The sequence below is a fragment of the Acomys minous genome (genome assembly GCF_964271855.1).
Source record: "Acomys minous genome assembly, chromosome: 9".
NCBI classification, from domain to species: domain Eukaryota; kingdom Metazoa; phylum Chordata; class Mammalia; order Rodentia; family Muridae; genus Acomys; species Acomys minous.
Window position 1 is genome coordinate 52767640 of NC_140490.1, and position 17081 is coordinate 52784720.

At 44.4% G+C, this 17081-nt stretch overlaps 1 long non-coding RNA gene across 2 annotated transcripts in view; it reads left to right on the plus strand.

Moving 5' to 3' along the window:
* LOC311604795 overlaps nt 1–17081 on the plus strand; it is a 49322-nt gene that overhangs the window by 19733 nt on the left and 12508 nt on the right. Inside the window, exon 2 of one of the 2 annotated variants that reach the window (XR_014781681.1) lies at nt 4386–7639. This is a non-coding gene — a long non-coding RNA (uncharacterized lncRNA). Of the gene's footprint in view, nt 1–4349; nt 7640–17081 lie in introns of those variants that run through there. The other variant, XR_014781682.1, reaches the window with a different exon arrangement.

Sequence of the window (17081 nt, forward strand, 5' to 3'; positions counted from 1 at the left end):
CTCTCACAGCCCACTCAGGCCCTAACTCCTCACCCTTCTCCTTAGCCCAAATAAATCTCTCCATATCGTATCAGTTGCTTGACATTTCATTCTTAATGATAACAATGATATTTATTACTATATTATTTTATTAATGTGCTAATTAATCTCACTAATCACACATAGTAGTTGCCTGGTATTTATATTAAATGAAAAAAGTTTCTCTACTCCTGTAATATTTATTAGTTAATTTATTAATCACTCATTTCTGAGCATACTCCCATGTCATAAGCACTGGTTACACAAAAGTAGGTAACCTTCAGCTCTCTCTGACTTGGGGCCTGAGGATGTATTGCACACACTTTGTGAATTATAGGCTCAAGAATATATATGTTCCCTGCCATTACTGTTGTTATTTAAAGATGAGCCAAACAGCTCTAGACTTCAAAGCAAGTGCAGAATCAGCTGTCAGTACATGCAGACTCTTCCCCTTTCCAAGAGAGTCAGTGGCTCCAAAGAAATACATCTGCAGACAGGTGTGGTTACCTGTGCTTCATTTAGACAACTGAAAATAATAAATCTCAGCTGTCAGAGTATCAACTATGAACTTCAGAAACGTTCCTCCCTAATAACGTTGGACAGGCAACCTGCATTTCCCTTTAAACAGCTTGTTAAAACCAAAGGGCTTAATATCTACCGTGGAAACAACTTAGTAATTCACGCTATTCCCCATCCAGCAACTTCAAAGACTATTTGATCAATGATAAAAGAAGCCCATGTCTCTATTAAACAGTCACAGAACATGTTGATTTATTAGCATTCCAATTGCTGCCTTCTGTTTCTCTTCATGTCTTGACAATTCATGTCATAACTCCCTTCTCTGGCAGAAGTAATGAGCAGATCTTTAAAACTGACATACTTCCATACTTACAGCTACAAGCTATTTGTTCTGATGGAATTTTAATGATCACACATACATTTATTGATAATTCAGTACGTTCTAGATCAGAGGTTCTGAACCTGTGGGTCGTGACCCCCCCTGCGGAGTTAGTATATCAGATATCCTTCATATCAGATATTTATGATTCATAACCATAACAGAATTACAGTTGCAAAGTAGCAATGATATAATTTTATGATTGGGGGTTACCCCATCATGAGTAACTGTATTAAAAGGTCACAGAGTTAGGAAGTTTGAGAACCATTGTTCTAGACATTGCTTGAAAGAGGAGACCTCAAAACTGAAAAGACAGAGCCCCTTTTTTAAAAATTATATTTTAGTTAACACATCCAACAGAGAAATAATTGTAATCATTGTCTGACAACTGGATGTCAAGGGTGCAAGTGCAGATTGCCCTTGTCTGTCTTCAGAGGAGAGGTTAAATTTAATATGACATTAGAAGCATGCAAAAATATAAAGATCATTAGATTGGATGCTTATGATTCAGGAATTTCAAGGCATATCATTTTTCCTTAAAAATTATCAAGAAAAACTGAACTAGAATTGGTGTGTTTGTTTTCCAAACTATATAGACTGGAAACTTGAGACTTTTTAAATGAATCCTAGGCATGTATGTTAACACTCACACACACACCACCACCACACCCTTACACATATGAGAGGATGAAAAAACCAGTAAGATTTCCCACTGTTGAGAAAGAGTTGCATGTAGAAATATGTGAAGTGACACTGTACCTTGCAGTATTTAATTGCAATTTAAATTATTATTGTAAACTCTTGTTTTTGCTAGTGGAACATACTATAATTTTAAAAGTTCTCTAGACAACTAAAAATATAATTTCCAACATAAAGTGAGAATTCAGGCAAGCAGTTAAATTACACCTTTTGAGCCCATCAGAGAAGTAAGGTTTTGGCATACTCAAGAAGCCTGGAATTTAAAGAAAGTTGGACCCTCATAAGAATGAGAGCACTAGCATATTTGAGTCACAGCATGAGAAAATGAAAAGTTGGATGTTATACAATCACAATGAGAGGACAGACATGCTATTTGAAGAGTTAACAAAAGTAATGAAAGACTTCTAATGATATTTGGGGAAAACAGGGAGCCCCAAGCAGGAAAATATGAAAAAATAAGGTTCAAACTGCTGGTAATTTTTGATAGGTCTTTGGGGTTTTTTTTTTATGAACTGTATTCATCAAAAAATGACAGAAGACATGAATATAGTTTGCCCTAATAAGCATTTACAAAGCACCCATTCAATGATAGAATATGTATTAGTTTCAAATGTTTGGGAACTTTCATCAAGAAAGACCATACATTCACTAAATAGCCGTAAGCACACTTAGATGGAGTGTAGACATATAAAGTATATTTTCTGATTATAATGGTAGAAGAGTATCTGGAAAAATCCTCAAGGATTTGAAAGTTGAATAGCATTCTTTTTTTTTTTTTTTAAAGTATCAGACTTTTAAAAGATCTAAATAGAAATTGGAAATTTTTTAAAGTTAAAATTTAATGCTAGAAATGTCCTTCTACCTTCTACTTTAGCCATAGGCCACAACCACTGATGGCCATTTCAACTACTGAAAATAAATTAATGCTAATTTAAAAATTTTAACTTAACAGCTTCTAAGAAAGAACTTCCTCATATTAGTGACCTCAGTTTTTACCTTTAAGTTTACCAATAGCCAAGTAAAAGAAAAGAATTAATAAATATAGTAACAGGAATAAATAAAACAGAAAAACAATTTTTAAAAACATCAATGAACAAAAGCTTGCTTTTTAGAACAACAAAGATGATATACCTTTATCCATACCTATTAGGCTGAAAGCAGAGAAGACACAAATTGCCAATATCAGAAATAAGAAATGACCATCATGACAGACCCCACAGACACTCGAAGGACAGTGAAGGGATCGTGGCAAACACCTTTATACAAATACATTTGGTAAATGAAATAAAGAGCCCGGGGATACTGCCCAGCTGGTGAGCCATCACCTAGCATCTACAAATGCCAGGTTCCAGCCTCAGTACTGCGCAGAGCAGATGAGGTGGTGCACACCTGTAACCCCAGCACTCAAGAGATGCAGACAGGAACATCTCTAATTCCAGGTGACCTGGTGGCCTCTTTTGGCCTCCGCAGGCACCAGGCCTGTGATGCACAGACCTAACATTCAGGCAAATCTCTGGTGCACAGAAAGTAATTTTCAAAAAATTAGAACATCAGCCAATGTAATATATTATCAGACAAAAGGGGAAATATATATGCAGCTGTAGATGAATGAAAAAGTCAAATACTGTAGGCTTGTTTTCTAAGACTGAAAAAAGCAAGCTATTTAATCCTAATAACCTAATTAGCGTTATGCCAGAGGTGGTTTTTTTTTTTTCCTAGGCTGGTAAGTCAAGATGGACAAGTTAAGTGACACACAGATTGAGAGGAAAGAAAGCGTCTACTTGCAAGCAGTAATTGTCTACCACAGAATCTATTCAAAAATCTTCAATTGGTTTAGCAATGTCTCCCGATACTACTAGGGCAATTGTATTCTATTCAGTACAAATGAAAAACCAGGGAGCAGAATTTTAAAGCTAGTGTTACTTTCAATATCATCACACAGCTATATTTTGTTATTAATATAATAAAGTAAGCATAAAATTTCTGTCAGAAACTAAATGGCATTGATGTAATAATGAAGTAAGTCCTAAATCTACGGCCCTCGTGGGACTTGTTCCACTCATATCACTTCCTCTTGGAGAATCTGATCAGCTCCCTTAGTTATCTCATGCTTGCTTGGCCCATCTGTGAAATGAGACAGATAATGACTTCAGAATGAGGCAACATGACTGCCTAGGGCAGACAAACTGCTCAATACACACTAGCTCTTTTTACTTGTATTTAAGTCACTGTTCCTAGAAGGTACAGAGAAGAACACTGTTTTACTGATTTTTGCACACTGCTGTTTCCACAGGGGTTGTCCTGAAACAAATTGTGCATGTCACACTTTTACCCAGGTGGCATCCACAGAATGTGCCACTCGGTGATGCTGCCTCAACAAGCATAATTGCCTCACCCTTCTGGCCCTTGCAGTACTCTGCCACCTTCATGTTGAGGCCATATTTCTGCCAACTCTGCCCAGTCAACGCTGGAGTGAAATGAACTCACTGGTTCATCAAGCTGAACTTGGCTACAGATGTCTTTTGTCATTGTCCTCTCTATCCAGAGGGGACAAAATAAACACCCTAGGAAAAGTTGGGCGACAGGCCTTTCCCGTTTCCATCTACTGAGCATTGGCCATCGGAATAATCTGTATCTTGATTCCTTGATCTACGAGGTCAGTGTTGTCATAGTGGGGATGGTCAAGTGAGAACTGTCCTCCTGTCAAGATAAGAAGCACAAAAGAGAAGTCACTGTCATGCTGCTTTTTAATGGCCGGTCTCTCCTGCAGGAGGTGGCTGGATCCTGGAGGATAATGGATGGCTCCACTTCATCCTGGTAGGATTCTTCATTGTAGCCGCCGTGCCAGGGATGGGATCACAGCTAAAGCAAGCACACTCACAAGGCTTTGGATACATGGTCTGTTGCCACTGGGTGGGTGTGGTCCTTTCTGTCTTGATGGGGAGAGATTGGGAACACTACTTTCAGGTGAAAGAGACTATGGTGACCATTTGCTGCTGTGTGCAGGGCTGTGCTAACTCTCTCCCACAACAGTGAGGTGAGGCCGACCATCTAGACCCACAAACCTCACCTCACCACTCACATCAGTATCCTCCTTTTCACAGATCAAGAGAAACATGAGACTGGCAGCATGCAGGAGGCCTTGCTAAAATACACATGCTCTAGCAAAGAGAGTGTAAAGGCCCTCAAAACAAGGGACCTGTGTCCAGCAAAGTTCTCAGGGGACACAGGAGTGACATCTGTGTTGGAGTAGCTCCTCTAAGCACGAGTTAATTGTTGCATGCTAACTGTTTTATCTCAAAGGAGGAAACATAGGGCCTGGCAGGTATCTGTGAGTTCTGAAAGCAGCTCTTAGCGCTCCGAAGCATGCTGTTCCAGTGCATGCAGGGATGGCATGCTGGCTGCCAGCTTTGTGTGGTGCTCTGTGGGAGGAACAAGCCATGATGCAGGTCAGTTGCCAGAAGGGCAAGGTGTGGTGGGGCATGGGGAAAGATAACCAGTCAGAGCCACCTGCAGTATCCTCCTACAAGTCAGAATCAGCCTGACAAGAGGCTCCATAGCAAAGACTGCCCATGGCCAAGCCTGCTCCTCCCCTTTCTTGTCCCCATTCACTGCTGTGGGGTTGTGTAGGGAAAGTGTGGCTTCAGTTTGGCTGCACTGGCTGAGTCACCAGGCAGAACTGGAATCATGGCCTTCACCTAACTCACCCTCATAATGGGTGTCCAAGTTATTTCTTGAAGGGGGCTCTGAAAAGCTGCCATATTCACTCCATGGAAACAATTCTCATTCAGTCCCCTGGATGCCATGAGCCAATGAGGCAGCTACCAGCTATATAAGCCTATAAGGCTTGACATGACCCCAGGAGCCCTCTGGCTATTCCAGATGAAAAGCAAATACACCCTGTGGAGGGATGCCTTGAGTGGATGGAGCAGTTGTCAATAAAGAGCTGTTTGTTCAATCATCTGGGCAGAAGCACAGGAAGTGGAAGGCAGGACTTCCGGGGGAAGGAAGTAGAAACACAAGGAGGATAGTGGAGTAGGTGCCTCCCAGAAGTCGTCAGATTAGCAAATTATTGGTTTATATTTGGGTTTTAAGGGTATTAAGATTAGAGTATTTTAGCTCTGCCCACCATAGTGCTTGCAGCTTAAAAATAAACCATAAGCTCTCAGTGTTGGTCATTGGAGAACTAGCTGGTTAAAGAAAACTACTGCCTCTGGTCATGGTGGTGCACATCTTAAATCCCAGTACATGGGAGGCATTGGCAGGTCGATCTCTGTGAGTTCAAGGCCAGCTTGGTTTACAAAAAGCGATTCTAGGACAACCAGAGCTGTCTCAAAATACCAAAAAAAAAAAAAAAAAGAAAAGAAAGAAAGAAAAGAAAAGAAAAAGAAAACCACTGCCTTAATAATTTACCATATTAACTAATTAGGAAGAGTAAACATTAATTCAACAAGAACCAATGCATCGGTCTGCTACCGCGACCAAAAATAAGTGATTACGGTCAGTGAAGCTCCTGTTTGGGCGTGATTGCTTTACACCAATAAACCTGTAACTCGTATGTCCTTGCTTAGCAAGTGTAGGAACTGTTTGATCTTTTGTGTGTGGTGGTGGGGGTGGTAGTTAGTAATTGGTAACCTAAGTATTTAAATTTTTGTGCTTTAAATTAATACTACTTTAAACTTAGAAAACAAATATTTAATTAGCATCTTTGCTATGTTTGTGGTCTCCACCAGAGGGCAAACTGTCCCGCCACAGACAGAAACTCCTCCATAAAACTTGAAAGTATAGTTTTCAAGTTCAGACACCAGGGGGAACCAGTCCCTAATTTATCTTTGTGCCTTTTGAGAAGGTGAACTTGAAAACAGGAAAAAAGGCTTCAAATTCAAGATGCTGGCACACACAAGGACAGTATAGGACACTGCTCTCTGGGAGCATTCTACAACACAAGAAGCCTTATGATGACAAATAAATCAGCCTTGATCTGGGTGTACAGACAGAAGATAGAGAAAACCTACCTTCCCACATACCGCACCCCTCCCCAACCCCCTTTCTCATTTTGAGTGCAGTAGAGCAGGTAGCATTTCCTGGAAAAGGAAAAGCCAGTAATTCCCAGACAATGCTTTAGCTAAGGTGTGTCCATGACAAACACATTCTTTGCTGCCTCTGGCTTCTGACACAGGATGGTATTTCTGAATACTTATGCTTTTATTCTATGTTAGTAATGTATTATATTTGTGCATCATGTATCGTATCAGGACTGTTACTGAAAGAGTACCATTTGTATCACCATTTTAACTAACTCTTACTCTGCATTCCCCTCTCTAGTTCTTTGTTTTGTATACACAGGGATTTAATGGTCCACTGACTGTGAAAATGGGCTGCTATTCTGGCTGCAGGAAATCTGGGGACCAAATTGCTTACAATGAATTAATTGCAGGGACCAAATCCATTGTAAGACTCCTGCTTTCCTGACAAATGGAAAGCAGATTTTGGCCATACTTATGCACGGTAACCTGAGAGCACTGGCAGCCTCTAGTTAAGATGACAGCGTCTGTGTGACTCTGCAAGAGGGCTGCAGTGGCTCTGAGGTGGATCAAGGAGTCAAGCTTCAACAGGCCGCTGATCTGAGAATAAAGATGGTTTTGTAGTCAGCACCTCTGATTAGAGTGTCAGAGGACAAGACTGAGGCTTTACAACCTGGGACAGTATAAACCGAAGGCAGATAGGTTGGGGGCAGAGTAAGCTCTGGGGAACTGACTTCTGTTGTTTCTGTCTCCTTCCTGCTTTCATCTTTCTCTCCATTCCTCCCTCCTTCTCTGTCTCTGTCTCTACTCCCCTTCCTCTCTCCCTCCCTCCCTCCCTCCCTCCCTCCCTCCCTCCCTCCCTCCCTCTGGGAGCCCTACAGCTTTGACTCAACCCCTACCTGAGACCACCTACTAGGCAAACAGATGAAGGAAGGATCATCTTCAAGTACACCTATCTCAGGCTGCATTAACAAAACCCATGGGCAGACGTAGAGTTAAGGTGAGTCTGTGGACTCAGGTCCCGTGTGTGTGTGTGTGTGTGTGTGTGTGTGTGTGTGTGTGTGTGTGTGTCTGACAATGTTAATTTCCAAGTTTAACACAGCACTGCCTCATTGCTTCATGCTCACAATTCGAATACATAGCATCCTTCTCTGTGACACACTGGTAAGAGCCAAGGCTCAGCTGTCTGCTGAGACTTTACCACAAATTTTGGACTATGGGAGCCTCAGAATAGCTCTAAGCTCTCCCAGCTACTTCTCAAAATTCCTAGGAAGGTCACACCACGCTCCTGAGACGTCTTGCTCCATGAACTGTCTGATCGGTATAAAGTGGAAGGGCTAATAAGCCCTCGTACTGTGTCGGGTGGGTCTTCAAAGCACTGAGGAAGGCATTAGGATTTTCAGGTGACGCAGATGTGCCATAGCACTTGACACATGCGGCTGCTCTTCTGTCCACCAACCCCTGCAGCTCTTCTGTACAAGAACACTGCAGTAGCGAGGCACCCCTGTGGGCCCCAGTCCTAGCACAGCTTCTGTGGACTCGCATTTAAGGTTAGTTCTCAAGTCTGTGAGATGCTGATGAGGCAGCCTGTGGTATGAATGGCCATTCATACCTCCCAGGTTCTTAAAAAAAAGGGAGGGGGGGGACAAACCATGTCCTGGGGCCTGAATTCATATTTGTGGAAGGGAATCCTTTGTTTCCCCTAAGTCATTCGCTCCCCAGGCAGCTAGAACCCCATAGTGAGCCAACATGTGGGTCTCTTTCTTCCCCTAGCTATGCAGCTTCCTAGTGAGCACACAGAAGCTGGATGCTTGCATTTTATAGGTGGCAGACTCAGTTTCTCAGTAAGTTATTATAAAGGGGATTAAGTCAACATTTAGACTTTCAAATGGGGCCCATGGCAGCCCACAGGTGATGGCAGCTCACTGAGGTCAGGGGGCATAGACAGAACAGAAGCAACACCCAGGTCTCTGCACCTTTCAGGGACTGGAGGGATGGTCAGTGAGCAAAGTGTTTGCAGACCTGGGTTCAGATCCCTGGCACGCATGTCAGAGCTGGAAATGCTGGCGAGACTTGCAAGCACGGCAGGAGAATTCTCAGGGCTCAATGGTCAGCTTGCCTGGGCAGTTGGCATGACCTAGGTAGATCATTGAGGAACTCTGTCTCAAGATAAGGTGGAGAGCAACAGAAGACACCTGATGCCAACCTCTGGTCTACACACACACACACACACACACACACACACACACACACACATACACACACACACCCCTCTGCACCTTTCTGCAACCCTCTGTGTGTCTCAGGTCCCTCTCTTTGCATCTGCCAGCATTAACGTGTCCTCAGAGTCACGGCAAACTTGGCCTTTTCCACGCAGACTTCCATTCAGCAACATGAGCAATGCCCATTTCCTATGGTTTTGCAACGGCCTTGCAAAGTGATTCCACTTTTGTAATAATGGAGGGCGTTCATGAACTCACTGGGACACTGACCACCTGGAAGCAGGCAGTTTCACAGAGGAAGCTTTTGTCATTTTCCCCTTGCTTGACCCTGTTTCTCACTTCTTTCCCTCTTCATGTTTAGCCCTCCAACCAGGCTCTGCTTCACCAAGTGGGACATGGCTCTACCACTTCCTTAAACCCACCCGCTGACCCTCTGCTGGTTTTGGCAGAGGAATGCAGAGTTGGTACTTCTCCCTTGTTCCTTGGACCATTGCAAGCCCTGGCACCAGGAGGAGAGGAAAGGCTAACCATGGCGGCATTTACTAGCATAATCTGTTCTCTGCTTGCAATTAGGAGTTGTTAGGGAAGTCAACTAGACCGCATGTGAATGTTGACTCGTCCTAAAGATGTGATATCCGACTCAAAGAATGCAAGGAGCTGCTTTTAAATGTAGGAAAGTTGCTGTTGCATGTGTAGTTCCAGCAAGGGCTGTCCCCTCCTCCTTATGGAGCGATATGCCAACAAAAGGAATTGAAAGAGTAAAGGCTCAGAACCGTGCCAGCAGCCCTGGTCCTCTGCCTACTGATAGTGGCTGTGGTTACAATTGTTCCCATCTGGAGAGAGGTTGTCTCTTGTAGGCCTAGTCAGCAGCTGGAATTCCAGGCAGGATTCTCCAGTGAGGGGTACAGAGGAGCGAGGGTCCCTCAGAGAATTCTCGAGCATCCTTTCTCACTCCTTGTACACTTTGTGCTGCTCCAGCCCCACCTTTACTCCTGTTTTTAGCAATGCCTGTGATAACTCACTTTCATATCAAACACTCTCCTTCTCTGCCCAGTCTGAGCGTGGCTTGCACTCGCTCAGATCATGTTACTTCCTGTACCAACTTCGGGTTGGTTAAAGCAACTTTAAAGCCTCAAGCCTGCAAATCTAGTGTGTAGCTCAGTCTATGATGACTGAGCAGTGATCCCAACAACTGTCTCCCGTGTTGTATTGTGAACCGTTCTTGCTACAATTCCACTAGGGTGGGCTATCTCAGAACTACCCGTGGCAATATTGCCATTATCTGAGTAGTCTCATAGTAGGTCCTTTCCTACCATGTTTTCTATCATCTTTATTTTTGCTTTCTTTTTTGAGGCAGAGTCTCACTGAGCCATCCAGACTGGCCTTGAACTCACCATGTTGTGGAAGCTAGCCTTAAGCTTTCTCTCTTCCGGCTTCAGTCTCTCGAATGCCAAGTACAGCCATGTACCATTATATCACAAACTATCTCCTTTTTAAAGACGAAGACATGAGAACCCCAAAGGAGGTGGTTCTGTATGTTCCTCAGTGGTGAACGTTCTGTAATTACACTCCACCACCTATAAGCAAACACAAAGGAGCCACAGTCTGGGCTCCAGACTTGACATCCCTTTGGAGCTTCTAGCCCATTAGGCATCCGGTCTCCCCTCACCCACCACTCCCTTTTTTAGAAATAGGATTAGCACAGTTGTTGGGCCCTATAAACCAAGCTCATCTTCCCTGGGTGTCTACACTGGAAGTTTTTACTGAAATCTTAGCCCTATCTTGGGACCCTTGACAGCTTAAGATTGGCTCCATCATCATCTCTTTTAGCACTGGACGATGCACCTGGATAAAGAAAGGACAACTTCTATATTTAAAAATAAGACAATGATAGATACAAGGTACCAGATATTATGTTATAGAGGAGTTTATTAAGTGAGCATGGGGAGAGGAGGAAGGGGGGAGTGGTACCTCAGAGAGAGAGAGAGACAGAGACAGAGGGAGAGAGGGAGAGGCAGAGAAACAGAGACAGAGAGACAGAGACAGATGGGCTGGAGAGATGGCTCAGTGATTAAGAGCATCGCCTGCTCTTCCAAAGGTCCTGAGTTCAATTCCCAGCAACCACATGGTGGCTCATAACCATCTGTAATGTTATATGGCGCCCTCTTCTGGCTTGCAGGAGTACAGGCAAGCAGAACAGTGTATACATAGTTATAATAAATAAATAAATTAAAAAAAAAGAGAGAGAGACAGAGACAGAGAGACGAGTAGAGGTAGAGTAGAGAGGGGGCCATGTGGATGATGTGCCCTTTTTTATGGCCCTGAGTAGGGCCATGCCCCCGTAGCAGGTAAGCAATGACATCACAAGTATGTGGATTGAAGCAGAATACTAACAACCACTTTATGCTACTTCCTGAAACCTCAGCTGTCAACCATTCCTACTGGTAGGTTCCCTGTGCTCTTCATCGCCCTACTTCCAGGTTCCCTGTGCTCTTCATCACCTTTCTGAAAGAATACTAGCCATGTCTTATGACTATGAAGCTCCAGCCATAGGCCATCAGTCACCCTGGAGGCAGTTTCCCACTAAAAAAAATCACAATGAAGAATGTAGCTCTAATTCAATTTTTCCTGTTGCTTTAGTAAACTTATTTATTATCATTGCGTGTATGTAGCGTATAGAATGTGTGCATTAGGATAGGTACATGTATGCCCTGGTGTGTGTGTTGGGGGGGGAGGTGTCAGGATAACTTTGTGAGGTGGATTCTCTCTTTTCCTCCTCTCCCTCGTTCTCCTCCTCCTCCTCCTCCTCTTCTTCTTCTTCTTTTTTGGTTTTGGTTTTTGTGTTTTGTTTTGGTTTGGTTTTTCAAGACAAAGTTTCTCTGTGTAATCTTGGCTGTCCTGGACTCGCATTGTAGACCAGTCTAGTCTTGAACTTACAGAGATCCTCCTGCCTCTGCCTCCCAAGTGCTGGGATTAAAGGTGTGCACCACCACTCCCGGCTGTCTCTCTTTTCCACTTCTATGTGGGTTCCAAGAATTAAAGTCAGGCAGTCAGGCTTGTATAGTGAGCACCTTTGCCCACTGAGATATCTAACAGGCCCCATTCATGTTATCTGAATGTGTGCCTTCTAGAGATGGACAACAAAGCTATTTTTATCTGCTATCCATGTGTTTATAAGGGCTACATGTGCCCTTGTATGTTGTTACTGTGGAAGCTCTATGTTCTGTTTGTTAAAGAGGGCAGACCACGGACAGCATAGGGGCCTCTGTGGGAGCAGCTCTGCCTCTGAGGTTAACGGGGTGCAGAAGGGCAGCCTGCTGGCCACAGCAAAGGGATGGAGGAGGCCAGATAAACCAGGGAGAGTCATAGCTGTGAGGTCAAGAGGTGCTTCCCTCTAACTACCTGTCAGAAGTACGGGTTATTTACTTTAGTCAGTGATGTTCTCTCTCTCTCTCTCTCTCTCTCTCTCTGTGTGTGTGTGTGTGTGTGTGTGTGTGTGTGTGTGTGTGTGTGTGCGTGCACGCTTTTCTTATTCATCTCATCTTGAACTCTGGTACTACCTGTGATTCGTCCCTATTGCACAGTTATCCCAAGGATAATGGGTGCACAAAAGTAAGATGTCCTGCAGGCTCAGTGTTCCACAGAGTACTGGCAAGTCGGCACTCATGCCCGGGCCCACCCAGGCCACACTTCCCTACATTAGCCTCCACCTTCCTCATCCCCTTCTCAATGCTTCCACAGAGGCTGAGGTAGGGAACACGACGAAGCCGGGGCGATCAGTGGTTTTGATGTTTTTGCACTTGTCTGTTGGGGATGGGTCTTGCTCGTACCACGCCACATAGAGGTCAGGGGACAACTTGTGGGAGTCAGTTCCCTCCTTCCACCATGTGGCTTCTGAGGACCAAGCTCAGTTCTTCATTCTTGGTGGCAAGCACTCTTACCAACCCTAAGCCAGCTCGCAGGCCTCGGTCAATAGTTTTACCCACAGTGAACAGTCTGGAGAGTGAAAAACAAAGAGCATTTCAACTAGGGCTTCATTTCAGCTGGAGTCAGGCAGAGAAAGCTAGGCTGGGAGGTCGAGCTCCTGGGGCTTAGGGCTTTGAAAGGCTGGAACGTCATGAATACAAACTAGTTTTAGTTTCCCTCCTGAAGAATATGAGTCTCCTTTCATGGCTTGTCAGTGCTTAGTCCTCGCTGCAGGGGCTCCTGCTTCCCAGCCCCAGGGCTTTAGTACCTGCTGCAGCCCTGCACTTGCCTTAAGTGGGATTCTGGAGGGACCCGGAGGAACAGTGGAAGACACAGCCCTGGGATCTAACCCATCATGTGGAAGGAATGGAAAGCTTCGTTATTCTCTGACTCAGCAGCCTCTTTAGAACCCTCTGACTCTTGGTCTACCTTATCCAGCCTGGCTTTTAGGCTGTCGTAGATTCAGATTCCCACCCCCCCCCCCCCCCCGCCCCAACTTTGTTCCTAACTGGGGAAAATGACTGGGTGCAGGCATTCCAAAGTGATTTCAGCATGATATTTAAATATGCTAAACCAACTCAGACTAATGGGCCCAACTCTCATCAGAAGATCCCCTCTTTCCGTTAGTATTTACATCTCTGACCTGCTGATTCTCTTCCAAAGCCTTCTGGGAAGTGGGGGTGTGTGGGGGGGGGGATCCACAGGACAGCTGGGGAATTAGTGAAAAGAAGCTGGATGTGTTTAAGTATTCACAGTTTAATTTTGTTTTAGATTTAGGGTCTGTTATTATTTGAAAGCACACATAGCTTTTAGCTTTTGTTGGCACTAGGCCTTCAGGATGCCAAGCTAATTTTCTTTCTCAATCCCCTGTTAGTTTCAGGTGACAAGCTTTTAAAAGCACAGGTCTGTTAGTTTTAGGGGGCCTCAGGACTCAGTCTTGTGGCCTTCCTGTCCCCTGGTATACTGTTGCTGTGGCCACATCCCAGGATGTCCTAAATCTCTAGTTTCTTTTCTGAGTGGTTGTCTTCCAGTTGTTTTATTTAGAGATAAGTCCAAGCTTTTGCCTCTGGGAGAAGCACCTTACTGAGCTGCCTTTGTAGGCAGGCATCTTGGGTATCCCTGGTGTCCCAGAAGAAGGCGAAGATTCCTGAACACTATTTCAGCCAGTTTGTTAAAGTATGACATTTTCTAATTCTATAGGTGAGATTCAAGTTTCTTTAACTGACCTCCACAGATCCAGTCACTGACACACTGTGCTGTGGCCTGGCATCTGTGACTTGGATTTTGCTGTCACAAATACTAAACAGTATGTGTCACGGGAACATCACAGACTAGAACTCTGGTGGCCAGACAGCTGGGCTCTACCTGGGACCTTAACAATTGGAAAAAACCAAAAACCAAAAACCAAAAAACCATCTCCCCAAACCTCTTAAATAAACTTCTAAAGTATATTCTAATTTATTCCCTAGAAAAATTTCAGCTGGACGGCAACCAATCGATGATACACAAGTTAAATAAGACTAATCTCTGTAAATAGCTACTGAAGTAATTAGTTCTTAAACAAATGCTTCTTTTTAGAAGTAGGAGCAGAGACTTTTTGCACTGCTTTTCTTTTGTACTTAGGGCCCTGAGATATAAAGCAGCCCTCACCTGGCTCCTTGTCAATATAAATTAAGGGAATATACGTCCACGGACTTTATGAGTCACAGGACTTGAGAGAGAGGCAGGACGAGTTCTTCTTGCGTCTATTTTCTCCCATCTAGCCCTCTTCGGGAGAGTTTTCTTTAGCGTGTGGCTCAGCTCTTGGAACTCTAGAGAGCATTTGGAGAAAGAGCATAGCAATGATAAATAATTTAGAAATGAGGATCACAAAGAAAGCATTAGGGGAAATGGAAATGTTTAGTCTAGAGAAAGGGAGAATTAGTAGACATACTTTCCTAACTGTCATAAACAGAACAAGAACAATTTTTTTTTTAACCACAGGGTAAGAAAGCCAGAACAAATGAATGCAGGCAGAACAGAGAGGTTTGACTTCAATATACTTAATTTCACCTCCTCCTCCTCTTCCTCCATGTCGTCCTCTTCCTCCACAGCCTCCTCTACCTCTACTTCCTCTTCCACAGCCTCCTCCATCTCCTCTTCCCCCACCTTCTCCCTGTCCTCCTCCTCTTCTTCCTCTTCCTCCCAGTGGCTAACATCAGAAGCTACAGACCCAGAGTAGGAACCAGATCAGATCCAAGCCCCGGGCTGCTTTCAGTCTTGGTCAGAGACGCTTCCCGTCCCCGTGGGCAGCAGTCCGCGTAGAGATGCATGGCCTGCAACGCTCTGTAATGAGACTGAGTGCTGAGCTCTAAATGGGAAACCTTTATCAACCTCCTACCCAGTGCAAAGGCCCAGGAAACACAGCAGAGAGGAAGCAGACAGGATGTAAGATCTGGAGGACGGGGAGGAGTGCTGTGAGAGATCTGGAGGACGGGGAGGAGTGCTGTGAGAGATCTGGAGGATGGGGAGGAGTGCTGTGAGAGATCTGGAGGATGGGGAGGAGTGCTGTGAGAGATCTGGAGGACGGGGAGGAGTGCTGTGAGAGATCTGGAGGATGGGGAGGAGTGCTGTGAGAGATCTGGAGGACGGGGAGGAGTGCTGTGAGAGATCTGGAGGATGGGGAGGAGTGCTGTGAGAGATCTGGAGGACGGAGAGGAGTGCTGTGAGAGATCTGGAGGACGGGGAGGAGTGCTGTGAGAGATCTGGAGGACGGGGAGGAGTGCTGTGAGAGATCTGGAGGACGGGGAGGAGTGCTGTGAGAGATCTGGAGGACGGGGAGGAGTGCTATGAGAGATCTGGAGGACGGGGAGGAGTGCTGTGAGAGATCTGGAGGACGGGGAGGAGTGCTGTGAGACGCTGCCTTCTGGGCATGCCATGGCTCTTCACTCATGAACACACAGAGCAAGAGCTAGCCAGTCGAAATTTCTGTGTAGATGGGGGAGATGATCTCCAGGTCTCACCTGTCACTCAGGGGATACTGGCGACTGATACATGCTGGGAAAAAGAATCATTCTTCCTGGAAGGTCTCCTAAGGTGTTTGATATTGCTGCGTGTGGCAGCACACTCCTTTCTTCCCAGCACCCAGCAGCCAGAAGAAGGTGCATCCCTGAGCGTTCCAGGCCAGTCTGGACACTATAGCAAGTTCCAGGCCAGAAAGAGCTACTTACACACTGAGACCTTGTCTCAATAAATGAATAGATAAGTGAGTAAACAAGCAAATGTTTAAAATGATACAAGATACCCCTTATACAATGTCTAGATATCATTGGATGTTGAAATATATTAATCTATTAGAAGAAACACAGAAATCTACTAAGCTTCTTATTTTTTTGTAGAGTCGATGCAATAAAGTCCTATATATGACATGGAATAAAAGCCAGAAATAAACCATTTCCAAGTCCTGGAGGCTGGAAGTTGAAGACTGGGGTTTTGGCAAAGCCATGCTATCCCATAATTCCAGAGGAGAGCACAGTTCTGTACATCTTCTCATACATTTCTAACAGAGCCAAGCATCCCTTCCTTGTTTATACCTCTCCTGAATCTTTGTGTCATCTTCACGTGTTGTTTCTGTTTTGTGTCTGCATCTTCATAGGTCTGGGTCAACAGCTATCCTAGATTATGGGCCCGTCTTAATCCAATGTGACCTTATCTTAGCTAACTGCAGCTGCAGTGTCCCCATTTCTGAGAGCGATCCCTCTCTGTAGAACTGAAGATTAGGATTTGAGCCTCCCCGAGGTTTCCAGTGTAGCTTATAACAGTGTGCAGCAAGCTAAGACTTTGTATTGTTCCTTAATGTCCCAGTGACTTTTTAATTTTTTAAGAGCCACAGTTTGTTCCTTAGATTTCACAGATACTAAGAGCTATGCAAGGAAAATAAGCTTAAAGTGTTACATATCTGCATCAATACGTAAACATCTGTACATATTAAAACATAATCTTGAGACTTTTGAATAACATTTATTGTTTTTCTGTTACTATAACAAAATGCCTGTTACAATCAGTTTAATATGAGGGATATATATTTGACTCAAGGTTTCAGGGGTTTTGGTTAGATGTCATTGTTTTGGGCCTTTACTGAGGCAGAGCATCATGGTGGGACTATGTGGCATGGAAACTGCTTGTCTTATGGTACCCATGAGATAAAGAGGGAAGAAGAAGGGATTTGCATCCCAACATCCCCTTCAAGAGCACAACCCTAGTGGCCTGGCTTCT